Genomic DNA, 23,015 nt, shown 5'->3' with positions numbered 1-23,015 from the left:
TCACTTATATGAGAATCTGTGCTGTTGCTTTACCTTTTTTAACCCCAAACAGGAAACACCAATCATCCAAAAACATGATAAGCATATAGGTGTGTGTTTTTATAAAAAACATTCCTCAGTATTATTAATAATGGCCAACTGATATGAAAAACCATATTGAAAAATCTCAAAAATATTGGATGAATTAAACCATGCTAGTAAAGTTTGAAAGCAGACAAAGATAACTGAGAGTAGTAAACACTACAAGAGTGACTGTGAATAGGACACTGGACGTCACTGGAGAGGTATGTGAAAGTATTCTGAAACCCTTCCCCAAAACAGTTTCTGCATTAAGTGAGCTCACATGTCGGGTGTGCAGCAGCAGATGATATTACAATTGACTACTTTTTATAATGGAAGCACACTGCGGAATAAGGACAAAAATATAGTACAGAATTTTAGTCAGATTTCTGTCACAAAGTTCCTGAGACAGATCCATCTAGGGAACGAAAATGTTATGTTGACTCAAAGAGTCAGAGGTTTAGATCCGTGGTCACTTGTCCCCATTACTTTGGGCTGGTGCATGGCGGTTCACTAAGGCAGAGCATGGGCAGACAAAAACTACTCCTTCTTGTCAGCTGGGAAGCAGAGACAGATAGACAGACAAACATACAGAGAAAGCCAAGAGCCTCAGGTCCCAGTCTCCCCTCAAGAACACACTCTCTGTGGCCCAACTTCTTGCACTGGGCCTCAGGTCCCAAAGTTTGGGGAACCTCCCAGGAGTGCCGCAGTCTCCAATACATGACTTCCAGGGGCACTTCTGACCTAAACCATAGCAGGGATTAGACTCATAAACCAGTACATAGCGTTTTATTTTATTACTGTTAAGTATTATGTGTATGTGCTCTGCTTTTTTGTAAGACTTGTCGCACAGTAGGTTTGTTCAGATGGCAGCACCAGACACCCAAGTAGTGGGTTTGGCAATGGAAAATACCATTGCCACCATGTCACTTAATGACAGCCCAAGGAAGCTCTGAACTCCATGACAGCCTTCTAGGACCTTGGTCAGTCATACCGCTGATTGGAGAGTGAAATATCACAATGCAGTGCATGGCTGTCAGTGTGCATAGCTGACAAGACTCAGCCAACTGTACACTTAGGGTCCGTGCATCTCAGTTTATGTGAATCTGTCTTAAAAATGAAGACTTTGGAAGAAGTAGCAAGCTAGATAATGACAGTTTTATACACAAATGAAAACAAAGTAGAGGGAAATGACAACCTTAGGACCAGAGAGAAAAAAAAGTATCACATGAGTCTTAAGTAAAATTAAATTTTAGACTCCTTTGTTTCAGCTAAGGATTAAAAGCACAAAGCATGCATCCTGATCAGTATTATTAATTGCTTCAATGTTTTGTTTTTAATGTAACTCCATGTTTAAAAAATTTCCAAGTAAGGATTGCCAATGGATAATGTTCACAAATATGTTGTAAATTATTCTCCATCATCATTGTACACAGCTATAATTCATTACTTGTGTAATGCATGTACTTTTATCTTTCTTAGCTCCCATATAATTTATCCCTAAGTACTATTAATTCTACCTAAAATGTATATTTAAACTTGATTACAGGAGTCCACCTCCATTACCACCACCCCAGTCCTGTCTCCGTTACCTCTGGATGGTACTGGACTATTGCCCCCAATTTTTCTTCTATCTTTCCATTCTACCTTCCTACAAAAAAGCAGGAAGTCTTTTTAAAAATGTGCAGGATAATTTGCATCCCACTAAGTCTCCCTTCAGTTATGCCTTTCACTTTCTTTCTTGCTCCTTCTCCTGTTATGGTGTAGCTGGATCTCTCCATTGGAGCAAGACTGAACCCTTGTTCAGCCCAAACGTAGCTGATGCACCTCTGGCTTACTGCCTTTCCATCCTCCTCCTTCTGCTTAAAATGCCTCCAAGCGTCCAGTCACTTCCTCCTTGCTGAGACAAAATACTCAAGTCCCACACATACAGGAGGCTCACAGTGCCGGTCTACATTTGGCTGACACCAAGGCAGAAACAGGGTGACAGAGGGGCCTGTGGAGGAAAAACTGTTCACCTCATGGCAGCCAAGAAGCAGTGAGAGAAAGAAGAAGCCAGGGAGACGATGTACCTGCTGTTCTCACCAGGTGATCTTTGTTTTAGGATTTCTGTATCTTTGTTCCAATCATTCTTTTTCATCTACTTTGTTTATTCTTAGCTATTTCCTTTTGCACATTGTGGAGAATCATTTTAGATCTTTGTTTATGAATTCTAATGTGTCTGCTTCTATTTCTTATTCTTGCTCTTGATTCGGGGTTAAACTGTTACAGCATCACTGTAACAAAGCACAATTCATGGCCGTTTGCATCTGCATCCGTTACTGGTGGTCCCACTGCTTTGGTCCGTGGTGCAGCAGTACATTGGGGCAGAATTCATGGCAGAAGTTTGTCCATCTCATTGTCAAGAAGCAACATCAAAGAAAAGGAAGGATAAATGTCCTGAAATTCCCTCTGAGGTTGTACTTCCAATGACCTCAGAGCTTAATTAGTTCTTCTCTCTAAAGGTTTCAATTGTGCCACGCCAAGTGCCATGTCTTTAACATAAGGGCCTTGGGAAGACATGTAAGATGCTAACTTTGTCATATACCTTCCTGTTCCTTCACTTGTCTTATATAGTTTGTGCAAATATGTTAGATAGTGAACATCTAAAGAGAGAGTGAGACACTGAAATGAGTATTACTCTTCCCCTCAACAAACATAACCTTTCCTCTCTCTGCCAGCTGGGTAAAGAGCTGAAATACAGATATTTAAGCTATCTATCCCGATAGGCATAGGTATAGATATCTATATAGATATGTAGAGCTGAATTGCATATATATATATATATATATATATATGTACTTTTGAAATATAGATTTTTTGAAATATGTATGTATATATATATATGTATGTATGTATATATATATATATATATATATATATGTGCCAAACTTTAACTTTTTTTGAAAATGTAAAATCTCCACATTTGAAATAATCTCATGGAATTAATGATTTCATTTGTGAAAAGGTCTCATTTATAAATTAGATTTTATAAGAATAGAGTACATAGTAGGAAAAGAATAAACGTTGAAGAATCATAGAAATTTATTACACTGTAGAAGCAATAATGCCAAAATAATTTGACAGAAAAGTAGAAATCATCATCTCGGCATCCTCCTCAGTGTGTATTGGAATACAAGGGCACTGGCCATTGTCCCTGATAAGAACATGCGGCTAAAGATACAGGGTTTCTTTGTAGGTTTCTACTTCTGTATTCTAATGTGGTGTGATCCTTAGTGTTCCCTATGGTTCTGACTTGCTCTGTCCCCACTCTGATGCTCACTAAAGTTCAGGACCTTATATAGCATTATAATTATAATAAAAAGAATGGGACATATCTCAGTTTGAATTCAGGCTCTCTTCAGCTGGCCTATAATATCTTCAGTAAACTTCCCTGACTTCACCTCATATTTCTTAAAACTCTTGGTTGTAAATTGAAATAAATATACGCAACTGAATTCTTACAGGATTTTAGTAGATACTGAAAACAGCAAATGATGTGTTTAAAATAAAAGGAATGCTTTTGTATAAATCTGTATATATCATTCAGTTGTTTCTCAACTGACAAAATTGCAATATGGAAAGAAACAACATTCCACTGAGGAAATTATTCTTTTGTACTCTTACATTTTTGGTTGTTGTGCCCTGGTAGATAATGGTAGTATTGAAAAAGTATGAAAGCAATGTTTCGTGACTTCAAACAAATAATTAGCCTTCACAAATAAAAATCTTTGCCTTTTCTTCTTAGTTGATAAAATCTAGGAAAGAAAAAGGGTGAAGGCTTACTTTCCTTCAGAAATTTTACCTTCGATACACTTGTAAGCCATCTACACACCTACTTTCTTAGAGAGTAAGGGAGGTAAATTCACCGAGCAGTCATTCATGTTACCTGGTTACTAACACGCATTCTGTAGATTATCTAAGGATGTTTCCATAACTTACCTATCCTGAAGTGGCGACTTAGGGCAAGAGAGCATAGTTTCGACAAAGAATGAGGAGGGGGTAAGAGTAGGTAAAAGTACTCGAGGATAGCCATAAAACTGGGGAAATCTTGAAGGGCAAAATCATGCTAAACACACTTGTAAAATTTCATTTTGTATGAACTATTTGTGATTTAATGTTATCAATTTATAGAGTACAATGAAAGCGTATCAAGTGTGGAGTTCACACTCATCACCAACGTCTTTAATGCAGCTTTACTGTAAACTGTCATTACATTTTATTCTTAGTTCTCTTAGGTCTTGGTTTAAAAATTTTAAAGGCAATTTCTCAATTATTAGGATTACATATATCTGTCTGCTTATTATATAGGTCAGTATTATATGTGTCTATGTTGGTCTTTCATCTCTGCTCTTTACCAAGAGCTTGCTCTAAGGAACAAAAGATAAAACAAAGCAACAACAACAACAAAACAATTATGAATTGTATTTTTAATCTTAATAGTAACAGGTAATGACCCCAAAAATATAGGAATCTAAACTGGTGTTAGCCCAAGAAAGCGTGCCTAATGAGGAAGAAATGCATTTTACTGTTCTTATAACTGAATTAGGCAAAATCAAATGACTGGAGTTTTAAAATCTGGAATGTGAAATTTTTAAATAAAAATATTTTAAAGCAAAACTACTGAAAATTATAGAATGATGTTAAAATACTTGAGTCTTGAGAGAGTCTTAGTGAACTCTAGAATACTTATTTATCTCCTTTACTTTCATGATTTAAGGTAGAAAAGAATTAGGATTGGTCTAATGTTTCCTACTTTTTGAAAAAAATGTAAAGCTTTTCCTACATAAGTAGTTTGGCTTTTGCTATGCAACTGGTTCCATATTGTAAAATGTCTAATCTATTCCACATGCCGACTCAAAATAGTATCTGCATAAGAGTCCGTTAAGCAGAGAGGAAATGATTGAATTAGTTTTGTATTATTCTTAATTATCATTTACAGTTGGGGTGAGTGGACTAATATTTATTGAATGACTTCAGGGTAAAATGGACCAGATCTGTGTCCTTTCTTGGATGAAAGGCAAGAGCTTAGTTCAAGCAAAAGGCTTTGCTGAGTTTAATGAAAGAAGTTTCCTGTGGTTACACCCTGCAAAAGGGGTGCATGTGACACGGAGCCAGTTTAATGAGGTACTGGAAAGAAATCCTGAAATCATAAGTTACAATTTATTGTTTTCAAATAATGAGAAAAAAGTTACCATAGTTTTACAATAAGTGTTACCCTTATGGAAAGTGCTTATGAAGTTAAACAGTTCTGATAATGGAGTCCTTTATTTCCCACACCATTCAAGGTCATAATGCCAGCCTCAGTGAGCAGCCAAAGGCACATGTGAGGAGCAGGTAACTCAGCTCGCTGAGCTGGGTGAGCTTGACAGCGCTGAACTTGAAAACTCCTTTGGAGGGTACAGGTCTAGCAGATCAGGCTTGCTGTACAGGAGAGACTTTTGAGAAAGCAAACAAAAGGAAAAGCAATAAGAAAAAATATGTTCCCTTTATATGGTAAATCATTGTAACCCCTGCACCTCCTCTCTGTCTGTAGAAGTCACTGTGCATTGCTTGTGAAAAGGACTCTGTATGACTACCTGGAGTTTAGAGTGTCAGAAGAGGAAAGATCTAGATATGTACAAGATATTCAGAGGTGCTACTCTTCAGTAGGGTGACTATAGATAATAATAATAAACTGTACATTTAAAAATTAGAAGAAATCATTTTTAATGTTTTAATCACGAATCATGAATCTTTGAGACAAGAAATATGTTTGACTTGATTGAAACTTTATATATACGGGTACAGAAGCAACATACTGTACCTTATCAAATATACAAATTTTATGTACAATAGCATAAGTAGAATAGGAAGATTAACTACTTATACCCAGTGTTTATTCAAAACTAATAATTCCTTTTATACTATCCAAGGACAGCTAATGAAAATACCATAAATCTGGAATAATGTTTTTACTATATTGCTGATAAAATCTGATACTTCACAATTATAAAGCAAATAACTACCGTATGTTTTAGAAATATAAAACACTACAAATTGGAACAGTGATTGTATTTCATAAATGTAAAAGTTTAAAAATGGTTGAAAAATTACTACAGTGCCTATATCAATTTTCTTTCTTCTTTCCCTCTATCTTATTAAAATCACCCTAACCAATTCAGGTACACAACTATTATTCATCAGACACTTTAGCTTAAAGCAAATTTCAAAGATATTTAATTATACAGTTTTCTCATTAAAGTACTACTGGGCTTTTGCATGTATCAATATATCTATTTATACCTTTGTCAATATACGTAGATTAGGAGACAAGAATGAAAAAGAATACAAGCAGGAAACCAAATGATCCTTATTATATGCACATATACTCTATGGAGAACCTCAGTAACCTTTCTGCTAATGAGTGGAGTGTATCTGATAAAATTCCCCTTTGGATTTTTTTCAGATATTAAATTTTAAAATGACATACCTTGCAAATAAAGGTAGAAGCAATGTTATCCTATTAGCAGTTGGAAATTTCATGCCACAGCAATGGAAAGGGAGAGTAAAATGAGGTTAACGAGAAAGCTAATTAGAATTCAGAGGTATGCTGGGTTAACGTCTAGACCTGAGAGGCCAAGGTTTAACAAGTTACTTGTCTCGTAGTTGGCCTTGGAGCTAGACCTGAGCCTGAGCGACTTGGTGAGCAGAACTGCATGTTGCAGACCCACACTGCAGTGTCACACAGTCAGGGTGGGGGAGAAACACGTACATGCACACACACAGGCACACATACACACACACACAGTGTTTATAAGTATAGTGCTCATGGCATAGGCACTGGAGGTTAAAACTGACAAAACTCACAGCATACACAAAAGAACTCATGGGAACAAACAAGAAAGCACCGGAAAACCAAAGGGCAGGTTACAGAGAATTTGAATAGGCAAATAAAATCAAGCAAAGCAAAGCAAAACATCTAACAAGTATTTGAAGAGATAATTAAAACCAATAATTAGATAAATGTAAAACCAAAATAATAATGTAATAATGGCAACAACTAACTTGTAGGATGGGGGAAGAGAAGAGTTTTAATTGTCGGTGGAAATATAAAATATGAATTGGGTAAAACAATCAGAAAAGTGGGCTGATAGCACGTGAACTTGTAGGTTTTCTGACTTGCCAAGTGTGACCTTGGGTATATCAGATACATCCAGCACAGATCATGAATGCAACTGTTTATTGTGATACCAGCAAGTATTTTGCCTCCAATTCACTGTTTCTACAAACACAGGATGCAGCTAGGAGGAAGGTGTGGCAGGCAAACTAGATATCTGTCGCCACAGGATCAGTCAGAGAATATCACGGTGTATCCCATGGAATACTCACCAGCAGTTTAAACCAAATTCTATAGTGTTGGTGGCATTTGAAAGCACTGTACTGAGAAAGGGAAGAAGTAGAATACCATTTATAGCAAAAAATATCATTAATGTAACTTAAAATACATAGACACACAAAGCATTATGTAGTTTTTAAAAGATTAAATGTATAAATATGCACCTGGAAAAGATTTTTAATGGAAATGCTTGGTGGAGAGAGGAATGGATTCGCACAAAGGAATATCGCCCTCAATACAGGACTGTGGAGTGGGCTGAGTATTATATTACACTCTTAACCTGGGAGTATTGTTTAACTAAATTCTTTAATTTAATACCACTAGAATAAAAAGGAGAAAGAGAGCAATCCAGTGTTGTTCAGTGTGATATATTGACTGAAACATGTGAGTAGGACCCGTCTTTTACTCTCCTGTCGGATTTGTCCAGTGGTGGCATGTTTGCCATGAAGTTTCTCTTCCTATGATCCTATGCTGCTTCCCAGGGACTCTGGGGCCATGTTCTCTTTTCTATTTTGCAAAGAAGAGCAATTTTCACTCTTGAGCCATCCAACAGAGACCAGGTCTTCTGTGTAAATGGGCAGTTAAGGTTCATGAAATACCTGCCTAGTCATGTCTCAGTCTTTACTCTTTGCTGTAAACCATGTTTGGCTTTTGGCCACATTACACTGGGCTCGATCTCCTCCAAGCCCCTTCTCCTGAAGGTCTGCATAAGCTTCATGTCCCCAGGGAATGGCTCTGCTTGTTTGCTATCACAGCTCCAACTTTGATAGCATGCTTCTTTTTCAGGAGCGTGTGCATGACAACTTTAAGACTGTTGGATTTTGTTTGCATGTTCGTTTTTCAAAGATAATATATCATGCAGTACTTCTTTATGTTCAGATGAGAATCACATCCTTCTCTGTTTAAATGAAGACCACTGTTTCATGGGAAGTCCATGTTCCAGCTTTTTTTTAAAATCGGTACCGACGTTCAAACTCACGAGTGCACGCTAGCAAAGCAGGTGCTTATGCCGCTGAGCTAAATCCCCCACCCTCATGTTCCAGCTTTAAAAACAAATGTCTGCAATACTATTGGTTAATGATTTGGGAGCTACACATATATTTAAATAACATGTTCTAATGATACTTCTTCCAACCAAGGACAAAATATTAATATTTAAAGAAACATGGTTTTGAAAATGTGAAGAAATTAGCTTAACTAGTAATTTTTATTTTGGGTAAAGAATGCAACATTCCAGGAAAATTAGGTCACAATAAAGTACAGGAAGAAATGAGTCTTTGTGACTGTGTGTAATCTCCAATCGCTCAGTATTTAGAAAACTATTTCCATCTTCTAAAAGAGTTTTGAACCGTGTAGTCACTTCTAAAACTGCTTTTATTTCTAAAATGGCAAAACATTTATTATAAAAAGTAAGCTTTAACCAAGGGAAAAATCACTGTATATTCATAGTCTTGCTCTTAACACTTCAGAATTGCTTTGCAATATGACTGGTAGCTTCTACAAAGTATTTGACTATATCTAGGAATAATATCTACAGTTTGGAGTTGGGAAGACTGTGGTCTGAGGATTTAAGCAACTTGACCAGAGCGAATAGTCAAATCAATTCTTGGCACTCTCTCAGTGTACTGTGCTCCTGTTTGACATCTATTTTGTTTTATCTTCTTGCCACCTACATCAGTATGTTCAGAGTAACCCAGAAACACTGAGGCCAAACAGAACCGGAAATGTGATTCTCATGTATGAATGTTAGTGTCACTGCTCAGAATCACACCTAACATAAAGGGTAAATGACATTTCTATACACAGCAATGAACGTTTGGTTCATAAGCTAGGGCACCAGAGTGGAGGAGGCTTTCAGATTTAAGAATGGGGCTAGTTCAACATGTCATTTTCTTCTTCACTTATTTATTATACTAACTGATGACACTCGGCATTTGGTAGTCTTTGAGGTTTTTCATAGTGTTCTTTGGTATAAATGCATTAGTCTGAAAAACACAAAATTCAAAAACATAACTCCTATAGGAGTCACGAATGTGGACATACATACAACAAGCTGCTGCTTTTGGATAAGTGTTTAAGATTTTTTAAAAATAATGCTTCTGATGCATACAAATTTTGATTTGGTTAATGTTATAATCACTATTTTTGCTAATGTATTTATCATTGTCAATATCAGTGTTGTTATTATTCTAAGTCCTAAAATCCCTTGCTAATTTTTCTTTTTTCTTTTTTTCTTTTTTTTTTTTTTTTTGTCTTTTTCATTTTTACCAGTACCAGGGATCGAACTCACGACCGCCTGCTTACAAGGCAGGTGCTTATGCCGCTGAGCTAAATCCCCAGCCCGCTAATTTTACTATCAATGATTCTTTTATTTTAAAACTAAAAATTGATGATACAGAATCTCAAGACAAAATAATAAGAGATTAACACTGGCCAATATATTGCATATTGTTGTTTTCAAAGTATTATTTAGATTATAAGACAGGGGAATAAAAAAAAACGATCAAACAGTCAAATAATTAAAGCAAAAACTGTTCTTTCTGATGACCTAACAGAAACAAATCTGTCTCTCCTGATAGAGAAGATACCTGTTTTTAACCAAATTTAACAGTCAAAATTGTTTAACTCCTAATGTTTGATTTTCAATGAAAATAGGAACAAAAGGATTTACCATGGAATCATACAAATAACAAAGGGAAGATCTTTTTGTATAATTATTAATAATCTGAAATACATACTAAATGATAAGTTAACAATTCAGTATTATAATCTTAAATCCCTGTTTTTTTCAATTGGTTCAAAAATTATGGAAGATACTCTACCTAATTCATTGAATTCCATTTATTTATAATGTTTAGGATGATTAAAATCATGGTAGAATTATGGTTATTATCAGGTATTTATTTCTGATGGCTGAGTGATCTAATATAAATTGAAGTGGCATTGTTCTGTGTGTCTACTTTCCAACAGACAAGAGTAAATATAATCCATGAAGTTCAACAGTCAGTATCAACAAAATCATTTGGTCCTTCCATACATCACAAGTCCTCTATAGTGAGACCTTGCAAAATTTTAGTAAGTATAGTTCAATATAACAAAAACAGGAATGAGAAATGACATTGTGCTGGGGTCAGATCAGTCCACTAAACCCCATTATTTTAGCATATGTAAATTTAGAGCATTGTAAAATGTCTCAGAACAAGAGTATAGAAGGTAAGATTTACAAAGGGCATCAAAGTGCAAATAAATTTTTCAAAAATATATATCCCAGGTTTCAATTTTCTGAGTATGTACACATAGAAAAATGAAAGCTTTGGTTATTTTTTTATTAATCTAATAATGTACACACAAGTGTTGAAGATGTAGCTAAGTGCCTTAACATGTGTGAAACCCTGGGTTGTGTTAAGAAAAATACCCAAGACATAGACAACAAAAAACTCACAGTCATGCAAAAGAAAAATAAAAAGAAAAGAAGAGAAGAGAAGAGAAGAGAAGAGAAGAGAAGAGAAGAGAAGAGAAGAGAAGAGAGCAGAGGAGGGGAGGGGAAGTAGGGGGAGGGGAGGGGAGAGGATGGGAGGCGAGGGGAAGGGAGGGAAAGAAGAATTTAAAGCTTTCAGTGGATTCTCCAAGTTGTACATAACTATAATCATTTTGCTAAAAGAAAAATTTTAGATAATTGTAGACTTTATTTCATCATGAATTGGGCATCAATCAGATCCAGGAGAGGTAAGAGCTCCACCCAGGAACCTGGAAAAAAAAAAAAGGGAGAGACAACTTTATGGATTATAATTTGGCATTTGCCTAATTTGGCATGATGAGATGAGGTTTGTGCATTACACAGACTTAGTCTAATCAAAAGACTGTGAATGGCTGAGACACAACTGTATGTTACAAAAACATACTCTTATGACTTATTTGCTTTCTAAGTTGTGCTGTGTATTTGTACAGTGGCAACTTAAAGCCATAGTTAATTTAAGAGTTAATAAAGACTGTTTTAGGAAAGAATTGCAATTAATTTCCTCAATGAAAACCAAGCATGGTCAAGTTAGTTTTCTCTGACTGGTATTATTAACCCTGTGTATTCATTCTCAGAGATTTTACTGATAGGAAATCAGCATCACAGTGAATCAAGTGGGGATGTGATAAAAAATAAGAATTACATTCTTATGTTCTATTTGTTGAAATACTTAAAATTCTTTGCTGTTCCAAACTCATCAAAGCTGACTCTTCTCCAAGAACCCCCAGCCATCATGCTTGCTACTCTCTCTGGGTAAGGATATTCTAGGTAAGGTGAGTAATGTTGGAGAATGAGGGCAAACAGTGAGTTTTTGTTGTTTTTTGTTTGACAGAAGCAGAAACATGTATACAGTCATAATCCTAAGACTTTTCAGGAAAGAGCACAGGATTAGTATTTTTTAAAACATTTTTAAAATTTGAAAGCAACTTTAGATTACAAGAAAATTGGGTTTATGTTACAAAAATTTTCCTGATACTCTATACCTACATCCTTTATCGTTAATATGATAATATAGTGCATTTGTCACAGCCAACCAATGCCTGAACACTATTTACTGAACTCTGTATTTTATTCAGATGCCCTTAGGTCCTGTGATGATGTTTTTTCTCCGGCATCTTGCCCTAGATGACACCTTACCCCTGTAAGTACCTCCTGTAAGTAGAGTCACACAGTGTTTATGTTTTTGTGACTGGTACATCTCATTTAGCACACTGTCTTCAGGATTTGTCTGCATTCCTTCTGGTGCTTGTGTGTTATGACAGTTCCTCAAACTTTTCTAGTTTTCAATGGCCTTGATAGTTCTGCAGATCACTGGTTAACTATTTTGCAGATATCCCTCAATTCAAGGTTATTTGATACTTTTTTGTGATTAGATAATGATTTGGGATGAGAAAACTGCAGAGGTCAAGTGCCATTCACATTACATATGTCAGTGCTGCAAATCATGAAAATCAAATTATCATTAGTGATAGCATATTGTTCAGCTGGCCTTTCTAATGTTTGCCAGTTTCTTTTCTATGAAGTTATGCTGTATTAACCCATTTCTTAACTACACTTCCTGGGAGGAAGTCACTATCCCTATTCCTCATTTCAGGAAAAAAATATTATGCTCCACCTACTTTAAGATAGATTATGTAAATAAATTGGAGGTTTTGGCAAGAGAGACATATATATTTATCCTAGTTACTTATTCAACCACTTAGTTACAGGATGAGCATCTTTAGTCAAAAACTGCACAATCCAAAATGTTTAGAAACACAAAAATGTTTCACTGTTGGTATGATACCAAAAGAGAACAGCTCAGGTAATGTAATTGCAGTTAAAGTACTTAAAGCCCACTTAAAATACTATTAAAAAAACTACCCACAGTCTGTGTGTACGTCACATGCATGAATCTTGTGTTTAAAATTGAGACCCACCTCTAAGATGTATATGCAAATTTCCAAAATGCAAAAAAATCAAAAACATTTCTGGTCTCAAAGAATAAAGGATAAAGAATATTAAACCTGTATAATAATGTAAACTTTTTACTGTTTATGCTGTTTTGTATTTAAACATTACATGTGTATGTATATATTAATATTAAATGTGTGTGTATATATAGCACACAAACACATATATTCAGACATGTATATACACACATAGATATAGATATTCCTCCTTTAACGACCTACCAGATTAATAGCTCTTCAGATTTAGGACTGAAGTAACTGTTCAGAATTATAGCCCAGGTTATAGACTTATGATTCATCTGGGTTTTTCAGGCACAGTTTTGTAAATCTTGCTCATAGAGTCCTGCTGTCATTTTGTGCCATGAACCTTGTTTATATATTACTCTAATTTTTGCCAATTTTACCGTGTAGTACAATATTGTAGCTTTGTCTGTTACATATCACAGCACTGCATGTAAAAGTTATGAAAAGAGAAGCCAAGTCATCAAATTGGACTTTCCTTTGACCGTTTCATCATTCTGAATATTGTGATGTTCATATTGCATGCAGTTTCTCATTTACAGATCAATTCATTTAATGACCTAGTCACAGTAATGGAACTCAGCTGTTAAATGAGGAACATCTGTGTATCAGATCATTCTCTCTAGCCTTGGTTATTGGCAATTATTTCAGTTGGTGCAAGGGTTCCTTTGTAGGTGCTTTGACCAACTTCTTACTTTCTGGCAATATATGATGTTCCTCTCACTGTAATTCATTTATTCTTTTTTTTTTCCTTCTTACATGTGGATCTGAGTTTCTGATGTGTATCAGTTTTTCTTCTCCCTGAAGTAAAGTAGTTCTTCTAGGACAAGTTACAGGCAAAGAATTTACCCAAGTTTTCCTCATCTAAGAAAGTCTTGATTTCTCTTTCCTGTTTGAAAGACAAGCTTGCTGGCTAGAGAATGCTAGGTTGATGTTTGTTCCTTTCTTTTAACCCCAAATATTTTACTCCACTTTCTTCTGCTGACTTTTAAAAATTTTTCCTTTGTCTTAGGTTTTCTTCAGTTTGCCTTGATGTACTCTTTTTGTTTAAAGTTTATCATACTTAATATTCTCTATTTTCTTCAAGCTTTATCTGACATTAAATTTATTTATTATTTATTATTATTATTTATTTATTCTGTTTTATTCTTTTGCATTTTTCTCATACGATATTCCAATTGAGAGAAAATTACATCTTTTAAAATTATTTCTTAGTCCTTGGTTGTTCTATCACAATTTGTTCTCAGTGAACTCCATTTTGAGACATTTCTATTCACCAATCTTCAGTCTCACTTACTCTTTTCTTGAGCATTTCCAGTCTGCTGATGCACATCAAACTCACTCTTCATTTCTGTTACAGTGTTTTCTATTTCTAGTATTGCCTTTTGATTATTCCTCCATTTCTCTGCTCATGTTACCTGTCTCTTCTTGTCTGTTGTTCATATCCACCATTAGCTCTCTTAGCAGGTGAATCCTCACTCCTCTTGCATTTTCATTAGTGTCTGTAATATATTTTGAATCTTGATTTGATGTCTGCTATTTATGTTGTGCTACTCCTTTCCTGTTTGTGTATCTTTTAAATTTTTCACAATCAAAGGTAAGAGGTTAATAATATGATGTTTTATGTTAACCTGGTTAGAACCTGAGCTTATTTAACATTTGCTGTACCTTCCAGATAGTTCAAATTTCTCTACTTTCCTTGTTTGTATCTCCTTTATGAACTTTGTAAGTCTTAAATTCTTACCCTTAGAGAAAGTCTAAGATTTGCAAATCTAATCCATTGTTATGAAACTAGAAACATCTGATAATATATAGAGATGTGATGAAAGAGAAACTCTCTATGATATTGTAAGTTAATTTCAATATTAATTTGGACTGTTATGTCTTTATACTGTGACTGTCACAAAATTTCTTTCACTCTCTCTCTTTCCCCCATCTCAGGGAGGGTCAGAAAGCAAAATGGAGGAGGAGTAAAAGAAATCCCCTTTGTTAGGTGAAAGGAAGTGGTGGTAGAAATCTTCTCCCTAAAGAGTAGACCTTTGCTATAGAGAACTCTTGGATGTATTTGATAATGATTACTCTGCTCCTAAAAAACACCACAGGACTCTTTCTCAGCTCCTCACTGTTAAAAAACAGGTAGTATCCCCACAGAAAATGTCCTCAAAACCTGGAAACTATTAAGACTGGAGCGCCCAGGAATTCCTCATTTTCCTGCTATTCCACACAATCTCTAGCCATTCATCAAAATCACCAACTAAGTGTCACTACCAGGAAGACTCAAATTCTGCTGCACATAAACAGATCTTAGTTGTCACCCTGTGACCACCAATCTTCCCAAATTTCAGAGTGGTGATCTATCTTGCAACTCTGGGTCTCTAGTAGACTGAAAAAACCTGATTATCAGTTTGATTTTATTTTTTCTTTCTCTAAAATCTGACAATCAGGCTACAGTCATTACTTTGATTTAAATTTTTTGACCTTATTCTTCTCAGGTGTGTTGTGTCTCCTCCATTTAGTCAAATTGGACCACCGCACTAATGTATAAGAATACAAACTATTGCATAATAATGCAACATTCTTATTTATGTCACTTATCTAGTTCTTTAAATTTATGTAAACTTTCTGAATACTTCACACATTCTTAAAAATATGGTATCCTTTAGAATATTTCTAGGTATATTTACCCATGTGATTACATCACAACACCCACTGTAGGCAAACCTTTATTTCTTTGTCTAACATGTTCCAACTGTTAGCATAATAAATCTTTCTCCTAATTAATTTTCACATTCTTTCATTTTTAATACAACAGAGTAGTTAAAAAGAATTAATCTGTCCTTACTGGTTACAAGAAAACCTTTTTTTTTTTTCTTGAATCTCACTTAAGAAGTGGAAATGTGAAATTGTATCCTACTTACGAACACAAAATGAATGTAAAATGTTTGAAATATATATAATATTAAATAATGTGAAACACTGTTATCATATTACATGAAATCTCCTCACCTAACAAATTTTAGGATGCCAAGAAACTCAATATAAGAAGCAATGAAAATATATGGTTAGCCACAAGTAGACCTTGTACTATATACTGTATGCTATGCAAAAGGAGCATCTGGAATAAATAACCTAGAGTGGGCCACCGAACTGAAATACGAACTCAAAAGGAAATAGTTTCTCTGTAAGTTGCAATATGAAGAAAAGAGAAACAAATCCAAGAAAAACTAACTCTCCAGCCAAGACCCAGAAACCTTGCTGCAGAGCAGAGAATGAAGCCAAATGGAGGTGACTACACCACCACTACACTTACCTCCTTTTACCCTTACTCAGGGGAACAAGGTAGAGGGCCCACACACTTCAGGTTGGAAGCTCATCCATCTGCACACATAGCCAACTGTTCCAAATCTACATTTCCGTATGAAATTACGGAATAGGCACAATGTATGTGTTTAGACTGTGACACCTGGATTTTTGAAAACTTAGCTCCAGCCATGAGCATAAACCCAGCTCCCTGGAGTTTTCAGGAGATGATGAGCTATGCATAGTGATGCAGATTTGGGAAAGGAACCAAGAGATGGAAAGGTGTAACAAGAAAAAAAAAATCATGTGTCATGTACATGTCCCAACTACTCACAGGGATGTACTCAGGATGTACCACCAAAAAAAAAAAAAAAAAAAAAAAAAAAAACCTGGGAGTGCGGAATCCAGAGGGCTTTGCTGGGTAAAAGGAAACAAGAAGGAACAACGTCTTCTGCAAGGGCAAGGTGGGAATGGGAGATGGGCAAGGTGCTGATGTGGATTCAGGGCAGAACAAACCAGCCAGCAAACTATTGACAGGAGGATGGTGGCCCAGTGCTGTCATTCCAAGCACACTGGGAAGTGGAGGCAGAATTTTCTCCAGTTTGAACCCAGGCTACATGGTTCAGTGATGTAGAGAGACCTTAGCTCAAAGAAAAAAAAAATAAAAATAAAAGCAGGCTTGGGATGTAGCTGTGTTCCAAGTCACCAGGCTCAATCTGCACTAATAAAGCAACAAACACCAAAGCATAGTGGCTGATGAAAACTCCCCAACTACTTTCAGGTAGAAAAGTGGAACAGAATGTGTAGGAAAGGAACAGCTGACTGAAATTCACATGCAGGTTGCCTACTATATCATCACAACACAAATTACTTTTCTTTTCAGACAAGTTCTCACTGTGTAGTCCAGTCTGAGATTGAATTAACTATATAGCCTAGGCTGGCCTCAAACTCACAGTGATTCTCCTGCCTCAGCCACCTAAGTGCCCAAATCACTTCTTATACCAAGCAAAAAATCAGCTCCTCAGAGGACATCAGGGAGGTGTCCCCTTATTTAACACAGCTCTGATAGTGTCTATCTTGAAACACCATCTACTTCCATAGGTGAAGAGCTCAACCCTCCATCCAATGCCAGTCCCAAGCCAGAGGTTATTTTATTTTAGTTTCCGATTAACCAGCTATCATAGTTCCCATAACTCTTTTGTTGGGTTTAAGTAATTTTCTTAAGTGACTTGCAGAAATCAGGAATCACTATTTAAAATCATTGGTTCATTATAAAACTTATTTCAAAGAGTATATAAGAAGTTGTACACAGAGCAGGGTGAGGGAAAAAGGGCATAAAATTTCTATGCCCTTTTGAAGTGCATAAGTCTCTGGACCTCCATAATTTCAATATCCAATATCCCTCTGAAGCCCATCCTTTGGGTTTTCATGGACACTTCAGTGCATGGACATGATTGAAGTACATCCTAACTATGATTGGACAAGATGTCGAACTGATACTAACAGACACAGGTAGATAAATCCAACAAGAACTGTCTACTCAGATTCTTCAGCATTGCAACCTTGTGGATATAGGTAGTGGTGGCGAACCTACAATGTTGTCTCAACCTGTGGGTAAGTCAGTAAAGACCCTAGAGGGGGAGTGTGGATGAGAAAAGAGATAAGAGACACGAAGAATGGAGACAAGACAGTGCTCTGATCAAGTCTTTTTTATTCAAAGAAAAAGCGACGTTTATATAGGACATTGGGGGATGAGGGAGTTGGGTTCTGACACATCAGCAGGTAACTTAGCAACAGTGGAAAGTCCTAGCGAGACCAGAAGTCAGGGTGTTTCAAATTTCCCATGCACTGGCTCCTAAGGCAGGCTGATTAGCATAACCACCCAACGGCTAAATCACAGGGATATGTAACTTAAGGAAAACAGGCTAAGTGGGGAGAAATAGAATCTTAACTACTAAATAGAAACTTAACATTAAGATTGCTGTTCTCTTATTAATATAGGATAATGGCCAATTGCAGGGTTTCCCACAGGTTCCCCTTTACTTTAAAATATAAGAGGCTTATAAGAGGCTGCATCCTTAAGGAGACTGTGCCTGTCTTGGATCAGGACTCTTTCACATGGGTCCAATTCTGCCTTACCAGTCATCGGAGGCAGGGCAGCACAGGTCCAGCTCCTGTCTTAGGTGGCAGTTAGTTAGCATGTGTGAGGTCCAGTTGCCCGTCTCTGGCTATCCAATCTGTCACACCAAGGTAAGAGAAATGGAGAAAACAACATGCTTTCACAAAGCATTATCATAATACAGTTTTGCAGGCTCCATGTAATTTTCTCTATCAGTCAATTCAAGCCTGTGGTAATGGACCTGTATAGATTGCATTTTTATGGCATCCACTTGTTGTTTCACAAAAGTCATCAACTTATTAAAAAGGAAAGGGTCTAATGAAAGTGAAATTAACAGTCCAAGCAAAGGTCCAAACAAGGGAAGAAGATAAGGCAGGATTCCATCCGAGGTGCTCCAGAGAGGGTTTTCAAATAGCTCTCTTTTACTTGTTACCAGGTCTTCTTAAAGTTTCTTTATCTTATCTTGAACAATGCTGGACTTGTTCGCATAGAAGCAGCAGTGTTTCTGTAATGCTAAACAGATCCTTCCCTGCTCGACCATTAGGAGGCCTAACACTCTTCTGTTTTGAAGAACTACCTCAGCTAATGAATCCATTTGATCTTGAATGTCCTGAATGGTACTAGACAATGCCTGAACATCATCAATAAGCTGAATGGAAAGTTTGTTGTGAGAATGCATTGTGACCCCTGCTCCCACCATACCTGTCACCAGGGCTCCCAAAATCTCTAGTCCTACCAGCAGGGGAATAAATTGCTGTGCTCTTTTAGTACAACCTGCAGTGTAATCAAGACTGGGTATGGGGACGACCTCATCTCCAGATATCTATTCAAGTAGTAGGGTAGCCATGACACACAACCCTGTCCAATTCGCAGGTAGAAATGTGAAAGCCATGTTTCTCCCACAGACAAATACTTGTCCCCTAGTTGGACAAAGAGCAGTAGTCCAGTTAATTATAGAACTGCAGTTAGTGAAGGTGACAAACCCAACACTGATGTCAGAGGTGTCATTATGAAAACCAACAATCCCCAGCTAAAGTTGAGTTAGAGGCATTTAGAGTTTTATGAGTAGCCTCTAAAATATCTGAAGTCTGGGTATCTAGATCAGTTCCCCGTGATTCTGGGAATGCGAGGAGGTGCAGGTGGATTTGAGGGAACAGATTATCTACAATTAGTTAGACTTGTACCTGCAACATATGTTCCCTGATCCTATCCTGTGGTCCACCACCATCAGAAACATGAATGGGCAGGACCTGGTGCCAGCATACGGGTTTTCCAGTTGTGTCACAACATGAAGCTTTGGCATAGTTCTGTGAACCAAGAACTTGTGGGATACAGGACCAATCACTTCCTCCAAAAGTACCCCTAGAAGTTGTCTGCAATATGGCTGTAAAAAGGGTCTGATTGTTTTTTGTGCATTCTTGTACAGAAGTATAACAAGAAGAATGCATTGACTCATGGAACACTACATACTTCGGGACATGGGTCTAATTGATCCTTATTTTGGGGAGGGTTATAGGAGGCTTGGGAAGACTTATCCATCTTTGTGTATAGTGTCCTCCCACTTGGGGGCTGTATTGAAGGCATGCCATCTTATCATTGCAACCTGTCATTTTAGCATAAGAGGTGGGCTTAGTTTTAAATATACCTCCCCTACAATCACATGGGGAACCAAACAGAGTGACACTCAGAGCTTTTGCATTGGGAGGTGATCCAAAGCCTCTCTTTCCTGGCAGTGGTAGAATCATCATAATCCCAAGGGACAGGATCCAGGCTCCTGGTTTCATCATCTGAAAAACAAGAGATGGGAAAATATCTCTCAGGGGGCATTATCATCCATGGAGTCCTCTGTAACATTATCCTCAATTTGTTGCACTTGATCTATTTGTTTAACCAATTGTTCTGGAAGCCATCTTAGAGATTTCATGTCTTTAGAGTATATGCATACTGACCCTCATCCCCAGATAAGGATTGGGTCTGGACCATGCCATGAGTTAGTCAGGCGGTCTCTCCATAGTACGGAAGCAAATTGCTTTTGTGTTTCAGTATGCCAAAAATGGGTGGCTGCTGATTGTCTGGTGGCATCCACATTTTAAAAATTAAGGACGAATTTTTTAGGTAACCCCTTGTGGGGTACCACTCCCCCTTTTTTATTTTATCAACCATGAGTTTTAGGGAGAGGTGTGCCCTTTCAACTATGCCTTGACCTTGAGTGTTATAAGGTATTTCTTTTATGTGATGAATATTAAGATGTTGATGGAAACAGGCAAAGGCAGAACTAGCATAGCCTGGACCATTATCAGTGTTTAATTGCTGTGGGCATCCCAAAACTGATAAGGTAGTTAACATATGGCTAATAACATGTTTGATGGCTTTGCCAGTCTGGGGAGAGGCATAAATAAAACCACTAAAGGTATCTATAGTTACATGAACATATTTAAGGTTGCCATTTGAATTTGAGCATAGAGTCCTGCATCAAGCCACATCTGGGCATCTTTGTTTGCACCAAGACCTTCTCCTGCTAGCATATCAAAGTTCCACCCATTGCCGGCTTGTGCATTGCACCTGGGGGTATCTTTGCAATTCTCTATATATTCTGATTTCCATAAAAGATAATCTCTTCCCAATAAGGTTGCTCAGGCCAATCTTTGCCTATAGGTATGAGCCAATTGTCAGCCAAAGAATCCAAGACAGCAAGAGTATACGGGCTGTAGCTCTGTATTGTGCCACCACTGCTTTTAACTCTCTTAATTGTTTTAAATTGAAACTGGTGTAGTTGCAGATAGCCTGGTCTTCTGTGTTCCTTGTCTCAGTCACAGGGAAAGCATCTAGCTCTGATATGGGTCAAGCCAAGGGGTAAATTTAGAAATCATGCCCCGTGTGTGGGGAGGTTGCTGAATGGGAGAAGTCCCGAAGGAAATTATGGGGTTTGTTTTACTTTTGATTTTAGATTTCCCTATTTTTAGCCTCTCTGATTGGGCTATTAAGTCCTGATGTTCTTTTTCCAGTTCAATCTATTCTTTTAAAAGTTCAATTTTGTCACTTATTTCCTTCCTAGGGTTGAAAGCTGAACACAGTGAAGAGGGAGAGGTAGGGCCATAACAGTATGGGCGAGGGCACATGGCAAGGGCCGTGTTAGGCTTTGTCTGTGCAGGCCACCTGGGGTGGGGCAGCGCTGCAGTATGCTGAACCTGGAGACGGTTGGGCATTGACTGGCCAGTTGTGACTATGGTATTTTGCGGCCTACTCTGCCAAACTGTTCCAATTCACACTGTCCCCATCTATTTTAGCCTCTAAAGGTAGCTCAGGGTAAAGTTTGGTTTTTGGCTGGGCTCCCTCTAAGTCATAAAGACTGGGTTTTTGTCTTGGAGGCATCAGTCTTTGTCTGTTTCTCTTTGTCTTTGTTTTCCAAGGCATCGTTTATTTCTTCTTCATTATCACTATCAAAGGGCATAAAATCCTTATTTATTAAGTGTCTTGGCCCTCTTTATTGGCTATTTTGCCCTTAGCATTCTCTTCTTGTAATATATTTTCACCCTTTTGAACAACATTAGTGATTACCACATCACTCTGTCTCTGAGATAAAATCTCATCTATTAAGCCCCAATAAGTAAAGGCAGTTACCTGCCTTTTTGGGCCCAAAGACATCATATTAATCTCTAAGAGAATCACTAACTCTTTTCCACCATTTGGAGTCGATAGTCCCTTTAATAGGAAACCAAGGACAAACTGCTTTTATAAAATCAAAATATTGACACAATTATTTAATTTTAACCTTTAATCCTCACACCTTTAAAGCCTTTTCTAAACTTTGAACAAAAATCTCATGTTGACTTATTTCTTGTCCCATAACCACTGTTCATTTACTGAGGTTCAGCATGGCGTGGCAGGCTCCCACGTCTTCAGGTCCTCTATTTTCTTTACCTTTTTTCTACTTTGGGCCCATGAACAGCTTCCCTCATGAAATCCCCTGTTCTCAAGTCCGACATTGGGTGCCACTTGTCCCCATCCAAGAGTAAGTCAACAGAGACCCTTGAAGGGGAGAGGGGATGAGAACAGATGTGAAGAATGGAGACAAGACAGTGCTCTGATCAAGTCTTGTTTATTTAAAGAAAGAGTAATTAATATATAGGGTATTGGGGAAGGGGCTGGGTTCTGACACATCAGCAGGTAACTTAGCAACAGTGGGAAGTCCTAGTGAGACTGGAAGTTAGGGTGGTTCAAATTTCCCACGCACAGGCTCCTAAGGCAGGCTGATTAACTAGCTGCCGAATGGGCCAAACCACAGGGACATGTGACTTAAGGAAAACAGGCCAAGTGGGGAGAAACAGAAACTTAACTACTAAATAGAAACAACATTAAGATGGTTGTTTTCTTATTAATATAGGATAACAGCCAATTGCAGTGTTTCCCACAGATGTATATGACACCCAGGGCTGCTCCTATCATTGAAAGCTCTAAAAAGTTCCTTTCTAAAATGTGTTTTTTTAAAATCTCCTAAAACATAAACATCAAAGAATTTACTTACGTGAACTTCAAGGTAGGATAAGGAAAGAAAGAGTTTACATGACCTTCCTTGGAAAAGAAAAATTTCACTTTCTATGGTCTGCCTCAGGGAAGAAGTTATGAACC

The sequence above is a fragment of the Cavia porcellus genome, unplaced genomic scaffold (assembly GCF_034190915.1).
Source record: "Cavia porcellus strain 051 isolate PalLab524CR breed Dunkin Hartley unplaced genomic scaffold, mCavPor4.1 scaffold_1, whole genome shotgun sequence".
Lineage (NCBI taxonomy): Eukaryota > Metazoa > Chordata > Mammalia > Rodentia > Caviidae > Cavia > Cavia porcellus.
Note: the sequence above shows the minus strand (reverse complement) of the source record.